Below are 17,674 nucleotides of genomic sequence, written 5' to 3'. Positions count from 1 at the left end.
ATACAAAAACGACAAAAGTGGGTCATGCCACCTAACGTCTATGTTCCAAATGAATCTATAGGATCATTCCTAAGCTACATTTGAACATTTTAAGCATAATGTACTTAACAACATCAAGTTTATAATGATTCATCAAAGATCATAAAACATAAATGTACTTAACAACATTAAAAGCATACCATGATTCATTCAAAATCATAATGTATAGATGTACTTAACAACATCAAAATTTACAATGAATCATAGAAATCATAAGCCTCGGATGTACTTAACAACATCAAAATTTATAATGATTCATTAAAATCATAAAGCTCAGATGTACTTAACAACATCAAAATCGCCAATAGCCAAAACCACAAGTCACAATTAAACATGATTGTCAACTTGGAATTGAAAGCGAAATCAAATAGTAGAAGACTTGGACATCACATCTTGAATAAAGCCAAGACATATGGTTATTTCGGGCATTAACCCACTGGGGAGACCACCCTAAGTGTGCACTATAAATGAGGAAAACTCATTCCTCCCGCACTAGAGCCAAACTCTAGCCATGTCACATATAACAACAATGCCCCAAGACTCCAAAATAAATCAAATAAGTTCACAACTTATACATAATTTATAAAATGCACGAAATTACCTTCCATGCACAAGTAGGTTGAAACCATACAATCCATATCTTAGAGTTTAAATTCTAAAATGGCATATATAATGTCAATTACAAAATGTGCAATTCATTACACAAAGTAACAATATATTCCATAAAGAAAATACGTTCTCATGAATATAATTATAACAACCATATTATCCAATGCTCAAAACACATCCAAGTGAATACACAAAAGTCCAAATCCATGATTTATGCATAGAAACAACTTCTACAAGAAAAGTAAATCCATGGAACAACAAGATAGAATTTAATTAAATAAAAATAATTAAATTCTCTAGATTTCAAATCATTTTCAAATGGCCTCAATTTAATATATGTTAAAGAGCATAGCATGGTCATTACATATATTCATTCAAAATCTCAATTTGGCCAATGGAACTCTTAAAGAGATTTTAATTAATATTAATTAAAATCTCTAGATTTCATACTTAACCAAATGCTCTTAAATTTAAGTATGTTAAACAACATGCCAAGACTTAATTTAAAAGCATATCACAAGTCAATTTCATGCAAGGTATGTCCATGATATTTAATCTTTTACAAAAGAAAAATATTAAATAAAAAGTGCAACTCTTATTCAATTAATTCCAATTTAACATATGTTAACAAACATATCAAAACTTAATTTATCATTATGTCACAATTCAATTCTAAGTTATATACATCATTGTAAATTTAATCTTATACAAAGAATTAAATATTACTAATTTTTTAAATTTGATACAAAGCATGCAATTAAGTTGTATAATCATGGAAAACACTCAATACGACACATACAAAATCCAAAAACATCCCCTACCTCCATTTGAGATGAAATCTCAAATCCCTACCGTAATCAAAGTGCTCCGAATCCGACGAAACTTCGGGGTTTTTTCGGGGACAACACGGTGAAAAAGAATCCCAAGGAAGCCCCATCAAAATCACAACTTGACTTCAAACCCACACTCAAGAAATGGCCAAAAACGGATTCTAATAAGGGGGAAAGGTAGAGCACGACAAGGCGAATAATAAACGTTAAAGCCGAAGACTTTTCACCAAGGAAAAGTGGTTCAAAAGAGGAGAGAGTGTAATACTCCTAATTTTAAAAAGGATATTCCTGGTATTTAATGGTATTTAATTTATTATTTAAGTGCATTTTATTTGATTATGTGTCATTATTTTTTTTTATTAGGTGCTTAATTGTTTTCTTTTGTGGTGATTTAATTTATTTAAATGATATTTATTTTTAGTTATTTGATTGGAATTACTTGTTAGTGTTTTAATTATTTAATTGGCATTAATGGTTTAAGTGTAATTGGTTTAGTTATTTGATTGGAATTACTTGTTAGTATTTTAATTATTTAATTGGCATTAATGGTTTAAGTGTAATTGGTTTAGTTATTTGATTGGAATTACTTGTTAGTGTTTTAATTATTTAATTGGCATTAATGGTTTAAGTGTAATTGGTTTAATTATTCTATGTGTGTCTTATTTTATGTGTGTCTTATTTGGTTTAATTGGGTTTACTAATTATTATTTTGTTCAATTAGATTATTTGTTAAGTATTTAATGGTGAATAGGATAATTAGGTAAATACATCTAACTAGGGTTTTAATTACAGTATAAATTAGGGTTTTATATTATAGCCGTCGTAGGTTTCTACGTTAATTGGATGGGCCGGTTAGGATTGTGAGTTGGACTTAAATGAACCTAGGGTTTAGGAAAACTCTATAAGTATAAGGTAAACGTCTGTGTAGGGTTTTCTGTGTAGGGTTTTGTGGAAGTGGAGAAGGAAAAACGCAGTTTTTCACATTCTGCCAAGGTTTGATCAAAGCTCCGATCCCGCTTCGTCCGTGGTCCGATCGAGCTGAATTTTGGAGGAGAGGTTCACGACTCAGTGATGCACAATCTGAACGGTGGATATCAGATTTTGAGTTCAGGAATAGTATTTCGTACCCGTGAACAGTAACCGGGTTTTGGAAGTCGCACAGGTTTTTTCCCATTCTGCCCATATTTCATCAAACATCCGATCCTGCTTCATCCGTGGTCCGATCGAGCTGAAATTTGGAGGATAGGTTCATGACTCAGTGTCTCACAATCTGAACGATGGAGATTAGATTTTAAGTTCGCGAATAGTGTTTCGTACCCGTGAACAGTAACCGGGTTTTGGAACTCGCCGGGATTTTTTAAGAAGACGACTCTTTCCCTTAGGCTTCATACTCTTTGCACTCTTAAATGATTCCAGGATTAATGAAGATTAAACCAAAGTAAAATGATATCTGTTTTGCTACGAAACTGGTAGTTACAGTAGTGTTGTATGCTTGTTCAACCTAGACTAAGCATGTTTGTGGATGCATTGTGGTTCTGTGGTTCACGTTTTTCCTTACCACTGCTAGTATAAATTATTGGAAGGATGGGTCTAGATGATAGCTATCTTAACTTCTGTAATAGCAACTGTTGGAACTTAAATACTAGGAGGATTTGAGTTTAACACTAGATCGGTTTTGTGGAACACTATAATTTGAGCATGTCTACATACATACTGTGAATATTGTTTTGATGCTTACATTATCACAGTTAGTATCAACTGTGGAGGTTAGGATTTTGTGATACATACCCTACATATCTGTATGTCATTTGTAAGGTGTTAAATGGAAGTTTTAATTAATTCTGTCTTTATATCAGACTAAAAGGAACAACTTAAATTGGGCATGTATATGTTGTTGTTGTGACCCTGTTTATCAATGCTTATTTTATCACTGCTAACATTGAATGTTGGATGTTGGATTATTGACTACTGGAGGATTGGAAAGTAGGCACCGGTATGGGACGGTGGCATACTAAGGATAGGTTTGGTTTTTAAAACAATACCATTACCCACCTACTTGGAATAAGGATGGGATTAACTAAAAGTTAAGTCCCGTGGATTTGTATTGTCATGGCAACTACTTGTTGAGCGGCAATACCAGGGATTTTGGATGGATTTTATATATGTACTGTTATGGTGCCTCGGTATGAGTTTGAGCCTCAGGACCAATGGCTAGGGAGCGTATATGCATCGGGATGTGTAGCTGGCTACGATGGTTGGAGGTGTACCCTGTTTAGGTATAGGTACATATGCCCACTTCGTGTGCGTTTTAGCATGTTACCTCTATTCAGGTTGAGATCGGCCTGTAGTCCAGTGAGAGTCCTTTAGTGTGACTATATATATATTTATGGACTATTAGCTATTGTTGAATTGTTTAGGATGTACATGCGTATCGGGCCTCTGTTTGGATTGTAGTAATATAGAACTTGCGCGTGTGCCTGACCCACTTCTATTTTTCAGGTACACGACAGTTCCAGGCTTAGACGTGTTCGCGCTGAGCAGAGGTCTCTATTCACTTTTCCGATGATGTAGGGCTCTCTCTATAGTTTTATTTCTGAACGTTTATTACAGTTGTTCTATCTTCCATTTGGATGTTTAATAGGGGTCAACTAGAGATGGATTCCCAAGTTGTAAACTGATGGAGTTTTGGAGTTTGGGTTTGATGGATTTTAATAATTATAATATTTTGCGGATTCTATTTTTAGTACCTTCCAGCTTTAATTTCATTTCTTAATTTATTTTGTATTCCGTGTTCATTATAAAATATTAATTGTTTGATATTCCCTCGGGTTTGGGCCTGGGCCTGATCAACCCGTGTCTCAGATCCGAGGGGTATCACAGTTGGTATCAGAGCACTCCAGGTTCAAGTGTCTCTAGGATGTTTTCGTATTAAGTCTTCCGCGTAGCGTTTTCTCTTGAATAGTGCTTAAGTTAGGATTCATTGTATTCCTTATGGTTCGTATAGAAAGGGTACTGACGTCTGTCTTTTCATGTTAACAGATGGTTAACGCTAGAAATGGACAGAACATGCAAGGAACTAGGAAGGAAAGGAGAACGGCACGTAGGCAACAATATCTCCTACGGCGTCAGCAAATGGAGGAAGACTAGCAAAGGCTTGGGTTTCATGATGACATGGATCAGTTTCAGGAGGAACAGGAGAATGTTCAACAGACTCTGGACCAGGTCAGAGATCCAGAGATTCCTCCTCACCTCAATGACCTCGTTGCTCAGGCTATAGAGGCTGGGGTAACAGCTGCACTTCAGAATCAGCCTCAGGTACAGCCGGCACCTGTACCAGCACTAGTGGTTCAGACGGATTCTTGGGGAAAGGCTAGGAGCTCTTTCACAAAGGGGAGTCCACCTGTGTTCTCAGGCTCAACCGATGCGAGAGCAGCTCACCAGTGGAAACAGGACATTGAGCGTCATCTTCGTTTGGTTCAGTGCACGGAGGTTCAGAAGCAGATGCTTGCTACTTTCAAGCTAGTTGGGGATGCACTACAGTGGTGGGAGTCAGTTACCACCTCAGATGAGAGGATGACATTGTCTTATGATGAGTTCAGTGCTCGCTTTGATGAGAAATATTTTCCCTATGCAGTCAGGGCAGCTATGAAGACCGAGTTTCTAAGTCTGCAGCAGGGAAACATGACAGTGGCGGAGTATGAGCAGCAGTTCACACGCTTGTCTCTCTTTGCAACGGAGGAGGTGGATACAGAGGAGAAGAAGCGCAACAGTTTTGTCAAGGGACTGATGTGGTCTATCAAGAGAGCTATTACAGGTAGTCCAGCCTATACTACCTATGCTCAGGTGGTAGACCGCGCTCTACAACAGTATCAGTTGACTGTGGACATCAGACAGGCTCGTGGTGAGAAGCGGGGAGATAAAGACTCTACTAGTCAGTCAGCTGAAAAGGGGAATGGCAATGGTCACCGGCAGAATGACAAATGCAAGTTCTAAGGACAACAGCCTTGGAAGAAGCACAAAGGTGGTTCAGATGCTCACCGAAATGGAGCACATATTCAGAGGCAACAGAATGGGGGACCACAGGCAGGACAGGGTCAGCCACAGGCTAACTGACAGAGGAGGCCATTTGGTACTTTCCAGGGTAGTTGTTACACTTGTGGAGAGTATGGTCATACCACCAGGCAGTGTCCTAAAGCAGGACAAGGACAGGGACAGAGACAATATGTGCAGCAGGGACAGAGGGCGCCAGTGCCTCTACCAGCTCCACAGGTTCCACGGATTCAGGGACAGACACATCTGGCTTTACCGGCACCGCTGCAGACTCAGGGACAGGCACCACAGCAGTTGCACTATGGCAGGGTGTATAACCCCATGCCACAGGATGTTCAGGCACTTCAGACTATTGAGGGTAAGTTTCTTATTCATGATTTGCATGGACGTGTTTTATTTGATACGGGTGCTACACACTCATTTGTAGCTAGGACTTTTGTTGCTTTGTCTGGGATGAGGACGAGGGTATGCACTAGACCTCAGCGTATTTCTACACCATTGGGTGATACAACTATTATACATGAGAGTGATGGGGCTGTGACACTAGATATTGGCAGACTCAGATTTCTAGCCAATCTATTGGTCCTGGACATGCACACTTATGATGTGATACTTGGGATAGATTGGTTGTCTCACTACCATGCCCAAGTTATTTGTTTTGATAGATCTATTATTTTTACCATAACTGGTCAGGATATGTATGTAGTAGCTATGCCACGTTCTAAAGGGGGCGGTAGCACCTATTTGTTCCATGTGGAGGAGGAAAATGAGGAGGGGATTACTGTGTCATTGGATAACATACCGATTGTACAGGATTTTCCGGATGTATTTCAGGAGATTCCAGGGTTGCCACCTAGTCGCGAGATCGATTTTGTGATAGACTTAGCTCCAGGCACTGCGCCTATTACTAGGGCACCCTATAGGATGGCACCGGTAGAGATGAGAGAGCTGAGGGATGAGATCCAGCAGTTACTCAGCCAGGGTTTTATTCGTAGGAGTACATCACCTTGGGGAGCACCGGTTCTGTTTGTAAAGAAGAATGATGGTTCGCTTTGTCTGTGTATAGATTACAGGGAGTTGAACAAGGTTACGATTCGTAACAAGTATCCTTTGCCCAGGATTGATGACTTGTTTGATCAGTTAAGGGGAGCCACATATTTCTCCAAGATTGATCTGCGTTCTGGGTATCATCAGCTGAGGGTCAGGGAGTAGGATGTTTCTAAGATAGCATTTCTCACGCGATATGGTTCTTATGAGTTTCGAGTTATACCGTTTGGGATAACTAATACACCTGCAGTATTCATGGACTTAATAAATAGAGTCTTCCGAGCTTATTTGGATCAGTTTGTTATTGTCTTTATTGATGACATCTTGATCTATTCTTGGTCGGAGGACGATCATGCTAGACATCTTCGTATAATCTTGCAGACGCTTCGTGAGCACCAGTTATATGCCAAGTTCGAGAAGTGTGAATTTTGGCAGCGGGAGGTGAAATTTCTGGGTCACGTAGTGTCAGAAAAGGGGATAGCAGTGGATCCGGCCAAGGTTTCAGCGGTGGTTGAGTGGGGACAGCCTACATCACCTACTGACATTCGAAGTTTTCTCGGTCTGGCAGGATATTACAGGAGATTCATCCAGGGGTTCTCCAAGATAGCAGGACCACTCACTCATCTGACCAAGAAGGGTGTACAGTTCGTGTGGGATGAACACTGTCAGCGAGCTTTTGATGAGCTGAAAAGGAAGCTGACTTTTGCACCGGTTCTGGCTACTCCGCAGAGCGGGATAGAGTATCTTGTTTACACGGATGCTTCGTTGCAGGGTCTTGGATGTGTATTGATACAGGAGGAGCGACCGATTTCTTATGGATCTCGGAAACTTAAGCCTCATGAGCTTAATTATCCAACACATGATTTGGAGTTGGCAGCAGTGGTCTTTGCCTTGCGTATTTGGAGGCATTATCTGTTGGGTGAGTCCTTCAGATTATTCAGTGATCATAAGAGCCTGCAGTACTTGTTCACTCAGCGGGAGCTAAATATGAGACAGCGCAGGTGGTTGAAGTTTGTAAAAGACTATCATTTTTCTATACAGTACCATCCAGGGAAAGCGAATGTAGTGGCGGATGCACTCAGTCGCCGACCTATTGGTAGTCTTTCTGCTCTATTCACTACTGAGTGGAATGCTTTAAAGAGTGTGGATGAGTTATCGGATGCTTTTATGGCTTGCATGGTGGTTACACCTTCCATCATTCGCAAGGTTTTACAAGCACAACTCACCGATCAGCAGTGTGTCGACAAGGTCGTAGAGATAGCTTCCGGAGAGGTTCCATTCTACTATATTGGGGCTGATGGAGGTTTAAGGTACAAGGAACGGTTAGTGGTACCTTCTGCTGATAATTTGAGGAAGGATGTGATGACTGAGACTCATCACTCTGAGTTCTCTGTTCATCCAAGGAGGCGATAAGATGTATCAAGATATGAAGCGGCAGTTTTGGTGGGTAGGTATGAAGAGGGATATTGCTCTTTTTGTTTCTCAATGTAGTACTTGTCAGATGGTTAAGATTGATCATCAGAGGCCGCCAGGAGCTCTACAGCCACTACCAATTTCGGAGTGGAAATGGGAGAGCATATCTATGGATTTTGTGGAAGGGTTGCCAAATTCTTTCAAGGGGCATAATTCCATATGGGTCATTATGGATAGGTTGACTAAGTCAGCTCATTTCTTGCCTATTTGCACTGACTACACTTCGGAGCAGTTGGCAAGGCTTTACATTTCAGAGATTGTGAAGCTACATGGCATTCCATTGTCTATTATATCGGATAGGGATTCGAGCTTTGTATCTGGATTTTGGAAGAGTTTTCAGCAGGCTTTAGGTACGGAGTTACACCTTAGTACTGCTTATCATCCTCAGACTGACGGACAGACTGAGAGGGTGAATCAGATTATGGAAGATATGCTTCGGTCGTGTGTTCTGGATTTCAAGGGCCACTGGGAGGAATATTTGCCACTTGTGGAGTTTGCTTATAACAATAGTTTCCAGAAGACTATTGGTATGGCACCATTTGAGGCATTGTACGGTCGACCGTGTTGGTCACCTGTTTGTTGGATGAAGGTTGGAGAGAATCAATTCTTAGGTCCTGAGTTCATCAAGGATACCTCTGAAAAGATTGCTCTTATTCGAGATCGCATGCGTACTGCCCAAAGTAGGCAGAAGAGCTATACTGATCGTCGTACTCGGGCTTTGGAGTTTCAGGTTGGGGATCAGGTTCTACTCAAAGTGTCTCCTATGAAGGGTGTTATACGCTTTGGGAAGAAAGGGAAGTTGTCACCGCGATTTGTTGGTCCATTCATGATTACGGATCACATTGGAGCTGTTGCTTATCGGTTGGCACTTCTGGATACTTTGGATCGTGTCCACAACGTGTTTTATGTTTCCATGTTGCGGAAATTTCTTCGAGATGAGGATCGGTATCAGCATATCGATGTTGGGGAGATTACGTTGCAGCCGGATGCAACTTATTTAGAGCCACCGTGTCATATTGTTGACCGACGAGATCAGATTCTTCGTAATAAAGTTATTCCTTTGGTTCGTGTTTAGTGGAGTCATCACAATGAGTCTGAGTCCACTTGGGAACGAGAGGATGTCATTCGCTCACGGTTTCCTGAAATATTGGAAGAAGGTAAGAGTGAATTCCGAGGACGGAATTCCTTTTGTTAGGGGGGAAGAATGTAATACCCCTAATTTTAAAAAGGATATTCCTGGTATTTAATGGTATTTAATTTATTATTTAAGTGCATTTTATTTGATTATGTGTCATTATTTTTTTTATTAGGTGCTTAATTGTTTTCTTTTGTGGTGATTTAATTTATTTAAATGATATTTATTTTTAGTTATTTGATTGGAATTACTTGTTAGTGTTTTAATTATTTAATTGGCATTAATGGTTTAAGTGTAATTGATTTAGTTATTTGATTGGAATTACTTGTTAGTATTTTAATTATTTAATTTAGTGTAATTGGTTTAGTTATTTGATTGGAATTACTTGTTAGTGTTTTAATTATTTAATTGGCATTAATGGTTTAAGTGTAATTGGTTTAATTATTCTATGTGTGTCTTATTTTATGTGTGTCTTATTTGGTTTAATTGGGTTTACTAATTATTATTTTGTTCAATTAGATTATTTGTTAAGTATTTAATGGTGAATAGGGTAATTAGGTAAATACATCTAACTAGGGTTTTAATTACAGTATAAATTAGGGTTTTATATTATAGCCGTCGTAGGTTTCTACGTTAATTGGATGGGCCGGTTAGGATTGTGAGTTGGACTTAAATGAACTTAGGGTTTAGGAAAACTCTATAAGTATAAGGTAGACGTCTGTGTAGGGTTTTTTTAAACAAAGCACACGTTTTGTGGAAGTGGAGAAGGAAAAACGCAGTTTTTCACATTCTGCCAAGGTTTGATCAAAGCTCCGATCCTGCTTCGTTCGTGGTCCGATCGAGCTAAATTTTGGAAGAGAGGTTCACGACTCAGTGACGCACAATCTGAACGGTGGAGATCAGATTTTGAGTTTGGGAATAGTGTTTCGTACCCGTGAACAGTAACCGGGTTTTGGAAGTCGCACAGGTTTTTTCCCATTCTGCCTAGATTTCATCAAACATCCGATCCTGCTTCGTCCGTGGTTCGATCGAGCTGAAATTTGGAGGATAGGTTCATGACTCAGTGTCACACAATCTGAATGGTGGAGATCAGATTTTGAGTTCGGGAATAGTATTTCGTACCCATGAACAGTAACCGGGTTTTGGAACTCGCCGGGATTTTTTAAGAAGACGACGTTAAAACTTTGAACAAAAGTTTCTGAGGCAAGATTCTATCCTTACTCTTTCCCTTAGGCTTCATACTCTTTGCACTCTTAAATGATTCCAGGATTAATGAAGATTAAACCAAAGTAAAATGATATCTGTTTTGCTACGAAACTGGTAGTTACAGTAGTGTTGTATGCTTGTTCAACCTAGACTAAGCATGTTTGTGGATGCATTGTGGTTCTGTGGTTCACGTTTTTCCTTACCACTGCTAGTATAAATTATTGGAAGGATGGGTCTAGATGATAGCTATCTTAACTTCTGTAATAGCAACTGTTGGAACTTAAATACTAGGAGGATTTGAGTTTAACACTAGATCGGTTTTGTGGAACACTATAATTTGAGCATGTCTACATACATACTGTGAATATTGTTTTGATGCTTACATTATCACAGTTAGTATCAACTGTGGAGGTTAGGATTTTGTGATACATACCCTACATATCTGTATGTCATTTGTAAGGTGTTAAATGGAAGTTTTAATTAATTCTGTCTTTATATCAGACTAAAAGGAACAACTTAAATTGGGCATGTATATGTTGTTGTTGTGACCTTGTTTATCAATGCTTATTTTATCACTGCTAACATTGAATGTTGGATGTTGGAATTTAGTTGATATATACTTGATTTATTAGTATTATTGACTACTGTAGGATTGGAAAGTAGGCACCGGTATGGGACGGTGGCATACTAAGGATGGGTTTGGTTTTTAAAACAATACCATTACCCACCTACTTGGAATAAGGATGGGATTAACTAAAAGTTAAGTCCCGTGGATTTGTATTGTCATGGCAACTACTTGTTGAGCGGCAATACCAGGGATTTTGGATGGATTTTATATATGTACTGTTATGGTGCCTCGGTATGAGCTTGAGCCTCAGGACCGATGGCTAGGGAGCGTATATGCATCGGGATGTAGAGCTGGCTACGATGGTTGGAGGTGTACCCTGTTTAGGTATAGGCACATATGCCCACTTCGTGTGCGTTTTAGCATGTTACCTCTATTCAGGTTGAGACCGGCCTGTAGTCCAGTGAGAGTCCTTTAGTGTGACTATATATATATTTACGGACTATTAGCTATTGTTGAATTGTTTTGGATGTACATGCGTATCGGGCCTCTGTTTGGATTGTAGTAGTATAGAACTTGCGCGTGGGCCTGACCTACTTCTATTTTTCAGGTACACGACAGTTCTAGGCTTAGACGTGTTCGCGCTGAGCAGAGGTCTCTATTCACTCTTCCGACGATGTAGGGCTCTCTCTATAGTTTTATTTCTGGACGTTTATTACAGTTGTTCTATCTTCCGTTTGGATGTTTAATAGGGGTCCACTAGAGATGGATTCCCAAGTTGTAAACTGATGGAGTTTTGGAGTTTGGGTTTGATGGATTTTAATAATTATAATATTTTGCGGATTCTATTTTTAGTACCTTCCAGCTTTAATTTCATTTCTTAATTTATTTTGTATTCCGTGTTCATTATAAAATATTAATTGTTTGATATTCCCTCGGGTTTGGGCCTGGTCCTGATCAACCCGTGTCTCGGATCCGAGGGGTATTACAGAGAGAAGGTGGCAGCCATGGCTGCCATGAGATCACGCCAAGAGAGAGGAGAGAGATGGAGAAAAATCTGATTTTTCTTATTTCTCTCCCTATTTATAGAAAATCTCAAAAAGTGCCCCGAACGAGCCCCTCTAAGTCCAGAAAAGTGGAATTTGAGCAGACGCGCTCAAACGGAAAAACACAATGAACAAAAAAGATTCAAAATGAGAAAATATGAACAATGGAAGAAATGGTGTAAAAAATCGAGTCCCGAGCAGAAAGTTATGCCCTAAACAAGTTTGGCGGCAACTAGGGCCAGAAACCTTGAAACTAGAGAAAAATGACCAGAAGGAAAATCTAAGAGTTCACGACTTGATGAAAAGTGAAAATGAATCCTGCACGAGGATCTAGGGTCAAAACGAGACAATTAGCAATAACTTTCATTAATTGCATAATGGCCCCTCCAAAAAGTAAAAACTGCGAAACTGCCTCAGAATGAAAATATCTTCCAAAAGATATTTTCTTAGATGCCCTTGAAATAAAATATCTTCAAAAGATATTTATGAAAAACACCCCAAGAAATGGAAATGTTTCTGAAGACCTGTGCATCCATGCCCCTATGGATACCGGGAGCAACCAGAGTACTTTACTGCAAAAGTAAATATACGCATTTCGTGGAAACCACTTAGAACGAAGATAAGTGAAGTCAAAAACCAACTCTGAACACAAGAAGTGAGATTATGCCAGCAAAGTGACAAACGGGGAAAAGACAAAATAGGGAATAGTGTCGAAAAATGAAAATGTGGAATTGACGCGGTTCTCAAAGGAAGTTGTCAATCCATGGAAAAGAGTCTCGAAAACAATTCCCGAGCACTCAAGACGACACTATGAGATGAGAAACCAAACTTAGAAACGAAAAGATCAACGGAAAAAAAATATCCGTGAAAATTTGAGAGAAAGAAAAGGAAGGAAATGACCGGGTCATTACATGAGTTGAGTGCAATATAGAATAAATGTGTATTGTCTTGATGAATGCTCAAATATGATGCATTTTAGCACATAAGTTGGGTATTTTAGTCCATTTATCTATCTTACTTTCCCGTTTTAGCTCTAATTTGTGTTTTTGTCTATTTCAGGTCAATAAGGTTCAAATAGGCTAAAGAGAGCCTATTAGCTCCTTTTTGGAGTCGAGAAAAAAATCTGGAAAAAATTAGAAAAACTGCACTGGTCAAGCTTCGATCGATCGAAGGAAGTCCCGATCGATCGAAAAGATTCCCGATTGATCGAAATGAAGGCGGTGCCAGCTCAATGGATAAGAAAGCTAGCTGTCAAAATATCTTTGCCACATCATCTTCGATCGATCGAAGCAAGTTTCGATCGATCAAAACCCCTACTGGTAGTGAGCTGTTTTAATTCTCTAGCACGTCCGAACTCTACCAACTTTTGTAGCTACAAGATGGCACCAATCAAAGGCCTATTTTCTGACTTATTGCCTACTCAAAAAGGCTTGTACTTAAATTAAATTGAACCATTTCTATATGAGTTGAATGATGTAGTCAGTTTATTAGCATTCGCAATAGCACGAATCCTTATAGGATAGTACTATATAGAGGGTGTCGATCCTACAGGGAGAGGAGTTTTCTTTGCTTTGTTTTTAACTAATATCTTGGTTTAAAGGTAACTGGTTGAATTAATTGATTGATCGGTTGTCACGAATATAAAATAAAATTAAACTGAAATTAAACTTAAGTGATCAGAAAGAGAGAGGTCTTAGGGCTTTGACTTCACCACAACCTTCATACTATGGTTAACTATTTCAACTCTGGGGTTTAACAATTTATATTTCAAATGAATTGAACTCAATAACATTTGTTCAATTCAATTTTTAAAGAAAGATGCTTTATAAATTATAGTTAACTATAACCTATCTGCAGTTAGCATGGACTATCCACCTACTTACTCTAACTATTTTAACTAATTTTGTAAACAATCCATCTTTCCTAAGCATAGACTATGAAAACATTCATTTATAAAAGACATTGGAACACCATTATATGATCTCCATTCTTATGTCTAGTAGGGCTCTGTCAGATACCGTCCAATAAGAATGGGTTGAGTGTAATTAATTGTAAAACCCCAATATTTTAAAGGATTTATTAATTAAAATTAATTACTTTTATTTTTATTTTTAAATAATTTGTTTAATTTATTTGGGTTTAATTACTTTTATTTTTATTTTTAAATGATTGTTTTATTTAATTGAGTGCTTGGATTAATTGTCTTATTTTAATTAAATTATATTTTGTGATTATATATAATGATTGTTTGTGTGTGTGCTTGATTATTAATTGAATTGTTGGTATCTTAATTTTATTGGTATGGTGTGACTTGGTTGTAATTTCTTACTTTGTTTATGTGCTTTATGTAATTAGTTATTTTAATTTAAGTGTTTATTTAATTATTTGATTTATTTAAATTAATTGGATTTGGGCTCAAGGGAAGTTGGACCAAAGGATGTAGTCTTGGGCTTGAAGGAAGCCTTGTTGGGTTAATTAATAAGGACCCATGGTTATAAAGATATTTAAATATGTATATGTGTGTGTGAGTGTGTGTGTGTGTGTATGATTTAATTAGTTAAGAACTAGCATGGAAGGAAATATACATATACATATATATATATATATTATATAATATATGTGTATATATATTATTTAAGATAATTACTATTTTTATTATTTTATTTGGTTGTCCTACTAAGAAAAGGATTTGGATTTTAATGTGTATAAATATACACATAAGGTTTTATAGTTAAAAGTTTACACGTTAGAAAAATAAGAGAGACGGAGAGAGAAGAAGAAGAGAAGGCTGATAAAGAAGAGGTCGAATCGGAGAAAGAGGATGCTAGAATTGGAAGAGATAATCAAAGTTTGAAGCATTGGTTTCATTTCGAAACCTTCAGGCGAGTTCTTCTCTAACTTTCCTATAACGACCCGGTCATTTTCCTTCATTTCATTTTTCCTCAAATTTTACGGATAAATTTTTTCCGTTGTTTTTTCTTTTCTGTGTTTCATTTCTCATCACTTGGTGTCATCTTGAGTGCTCGGGAAGAGTTTCTGAGACTCTTTCCTTTGGATTGACAACTTCTTTAAAGGACCACGTCATTTCCACATTTTCAAATTTCTGGACACTATTCACTTTTCGTCCTTTTTTCCATTTGTCACTTTTTGGCACAACCTCACTTTTCATGTCCGGAGTTGCTTTTTGACTTCATGTACCTTCATTCTAAGTGGTTTTCACGAAATACGTATCTTTACTTTTGTAGAAAAGTACTCTAGTTACTCCTTGTGTCCATAGGGGTATGGATGTAAACTTCTTCAGAAATATCTTTATTTCTTGGGGTGTTTTTCGTAAATATCTTTTAGAGATATTTTATTTTAGGGTTTTTTAAGAAAATATTTTTAGAAGATATTTTCATTTTGGGTCATTAGTGTAGTTAACCCTTTTGGGGGGCAATTGTGCAATTAACGAAACTTATTATAAAAATGTCTCATTTTGAGCTTGGATCCTCATACGGGATTCATTTTCACGTTTTGTCGAGTCATGTACTCTTAGACTTTCCTTCCGGTCGTTTTTCCCCAATTTTAGGGTTTTTGACCCCTTTTTGCGCCAAACTTGTTTAGGGCATATCTCTTTGTTCGGGACTCATTTTTTGACGACGTTTCTTCCATTGTTCATCTTTTCTAATTTCGGTTCTTTTTCGTTCACGAAGGTTCGCCATTTAGGCGCGTCTGCTCAAATTCCACTTTTCCAAACTTGTAGGGCCCTTTCGGGGCACTTTTAGGGTTTTGCTATAAATAGAATGATTTAAATGAAAAATCAGAATTTCATCATCTCTTTCCCCTCTCTTGGCTGGCCATCTATGGCAACCATGGCTGCCCCTCTTCTTCCTTCATTTCAGCTGTCTTCCCTCGTGTAAAAAGTCGTAATGCCTTGGCGTTTATCGAAGACCTTGACAACATGCATCTTTCTCCCTTAATAGAAACTATTTCCAACCATTTTTGAGTTCGGGTTAAGAGTTCGAATTTGAATTTTCATGGTACCTCAAAGGTTAAAGTTGTTCCTCTCATTGTCCCCGACATAACTTAGGAGTATCGTCGGATTCGGAGCACTTTCCTTTCGGTGGTGATTTGAGATTTTCTTCTCAAATTGAGGTAGGGGATGTCTTAGGTTTATATTAATATTGTATTGATAATTTTAGAAGCTTATACAACTTGTATGCATGCTTTAGTTCAAATTTTAGAATTTAATTTAATTATTTTATGTGTTTAAGATTTAATCCTCATGATGATATACAACTTAGAATTAAATTGTGGCATGCTAGTAAATTAGGCCTTGGTATAATTGTTAACATATGTTAAATTGGGATTATTTGAATAAGAATTGCAACCTTTATTTAAAAATTTTCTTTTATGAAAGTTTAATTCACATGGTTGTAACTTGCATGAAATCAATTTGTAATGTGATATTTAAATAGGCCTTGACATGTTCTCTAACCTATGTTAATTTGGGAGCATTTAGATGAGTTTGAAAATCTAGAGATTTTAATTAAAAGAATTAATTAAAATCTATTTAACGGTTCCATTGGCTTAATTAAGTTTTCAACTTGATATTTGTAATGACTAGGACTTGTTTACTAGTATATATTAATTTGAAACCTTTTAGAGTTGTTTTAGAATATAGAGATTTAATTATCATGATTTAATTAAATTCTACTTTATTGTTCCAATAATCTAATTTACTTTTTGAATAGATATATGTAACAACCATGATATGTTGTTTAACATATATCAATTAGGGATTATTTGGTTGAGATTGAAACCTAGAGAAATTAATTAGTTATTGAATTAATTTCCGTTTCTATTGCATTAATGGTTTTAATCATGTATTTGAAGTTGTTTGAATATTTAAATCATGATTTTGGACTTGTATTAGATTCATGAGTTTATATTTTCAACATTGAATGATATTTTTATAGCGTGTAACGAATCACACACTAAAGATTCAACATTTGTCATGCCTTAGTAGTTGTGGACTTAGAGCATGTATTATATGTGTTTCCAAATTCGGTTGTGCATGGTAGATAGTTGATTATCTTGTATATACATGATGATATGTCTACGTTGTTGCACAATTTGTTGATTTTGGAAACTTGGGACGTCGTTGTATGACTACGGCTAAGGCATGGTTCTAGTACGGGGGATTGTCCCCCTACAGTCTAGTGTGCATATAGGGAGGTTGCTCGTGGGCTAGTAACCCTAAAGTAACCACGTTGTCGGTCTAATACGCGTGATGTCCGAGTATCCACCTTGTTTGATTTCGCATTTCATTTCAAGTTGATAATTAGATGATGTTGTAACTTGTCATTCTTCTTTGATTTCCCATTTTAAGTTTCAAGATGTTAACTTTAAGAAATCTTGCTTTATGTTTTATATTGGAAGTTCCAATGTTGGTTAAACTGCATTGATATTGTGCTTGGTGTTTTATTGTTCTAACGTAGCCTAGGATGATTCCTTAGACTCATTTGGAACATAGACGCTAGGTGGTAGGAACCACTTTAGTTGATTTCATATCTTAGATTTCAAGTTAATACTTTTGAGAATCTATATCATGTTGCGTTGTATAGTATGCATTTATATTATTTAATTGCATAAATATTGTAATTTATGCTAGAAATGCTTTAAGGTAGCTTAG

Source organism: Cornus florida, unplaced genomic scaffold (genome assembly GCF_030987335.1).
Source record: "Cornus florida cultivar Cherokee Brave unplaced genomic scaffold, ASM3098733v1 CherokeeBrave_3.0.0_Hap2_Chr06, whole genome shotgun sequence".
Lineage (NCBI taxonomy): Eukaryota > Viridiplantae > Streptophyta > Magnoliopsida > Cornales > Cornaceae > Cornus > Cornus florida.
This window is presented reverse-complemented; position numbering follows the sequence as displayed.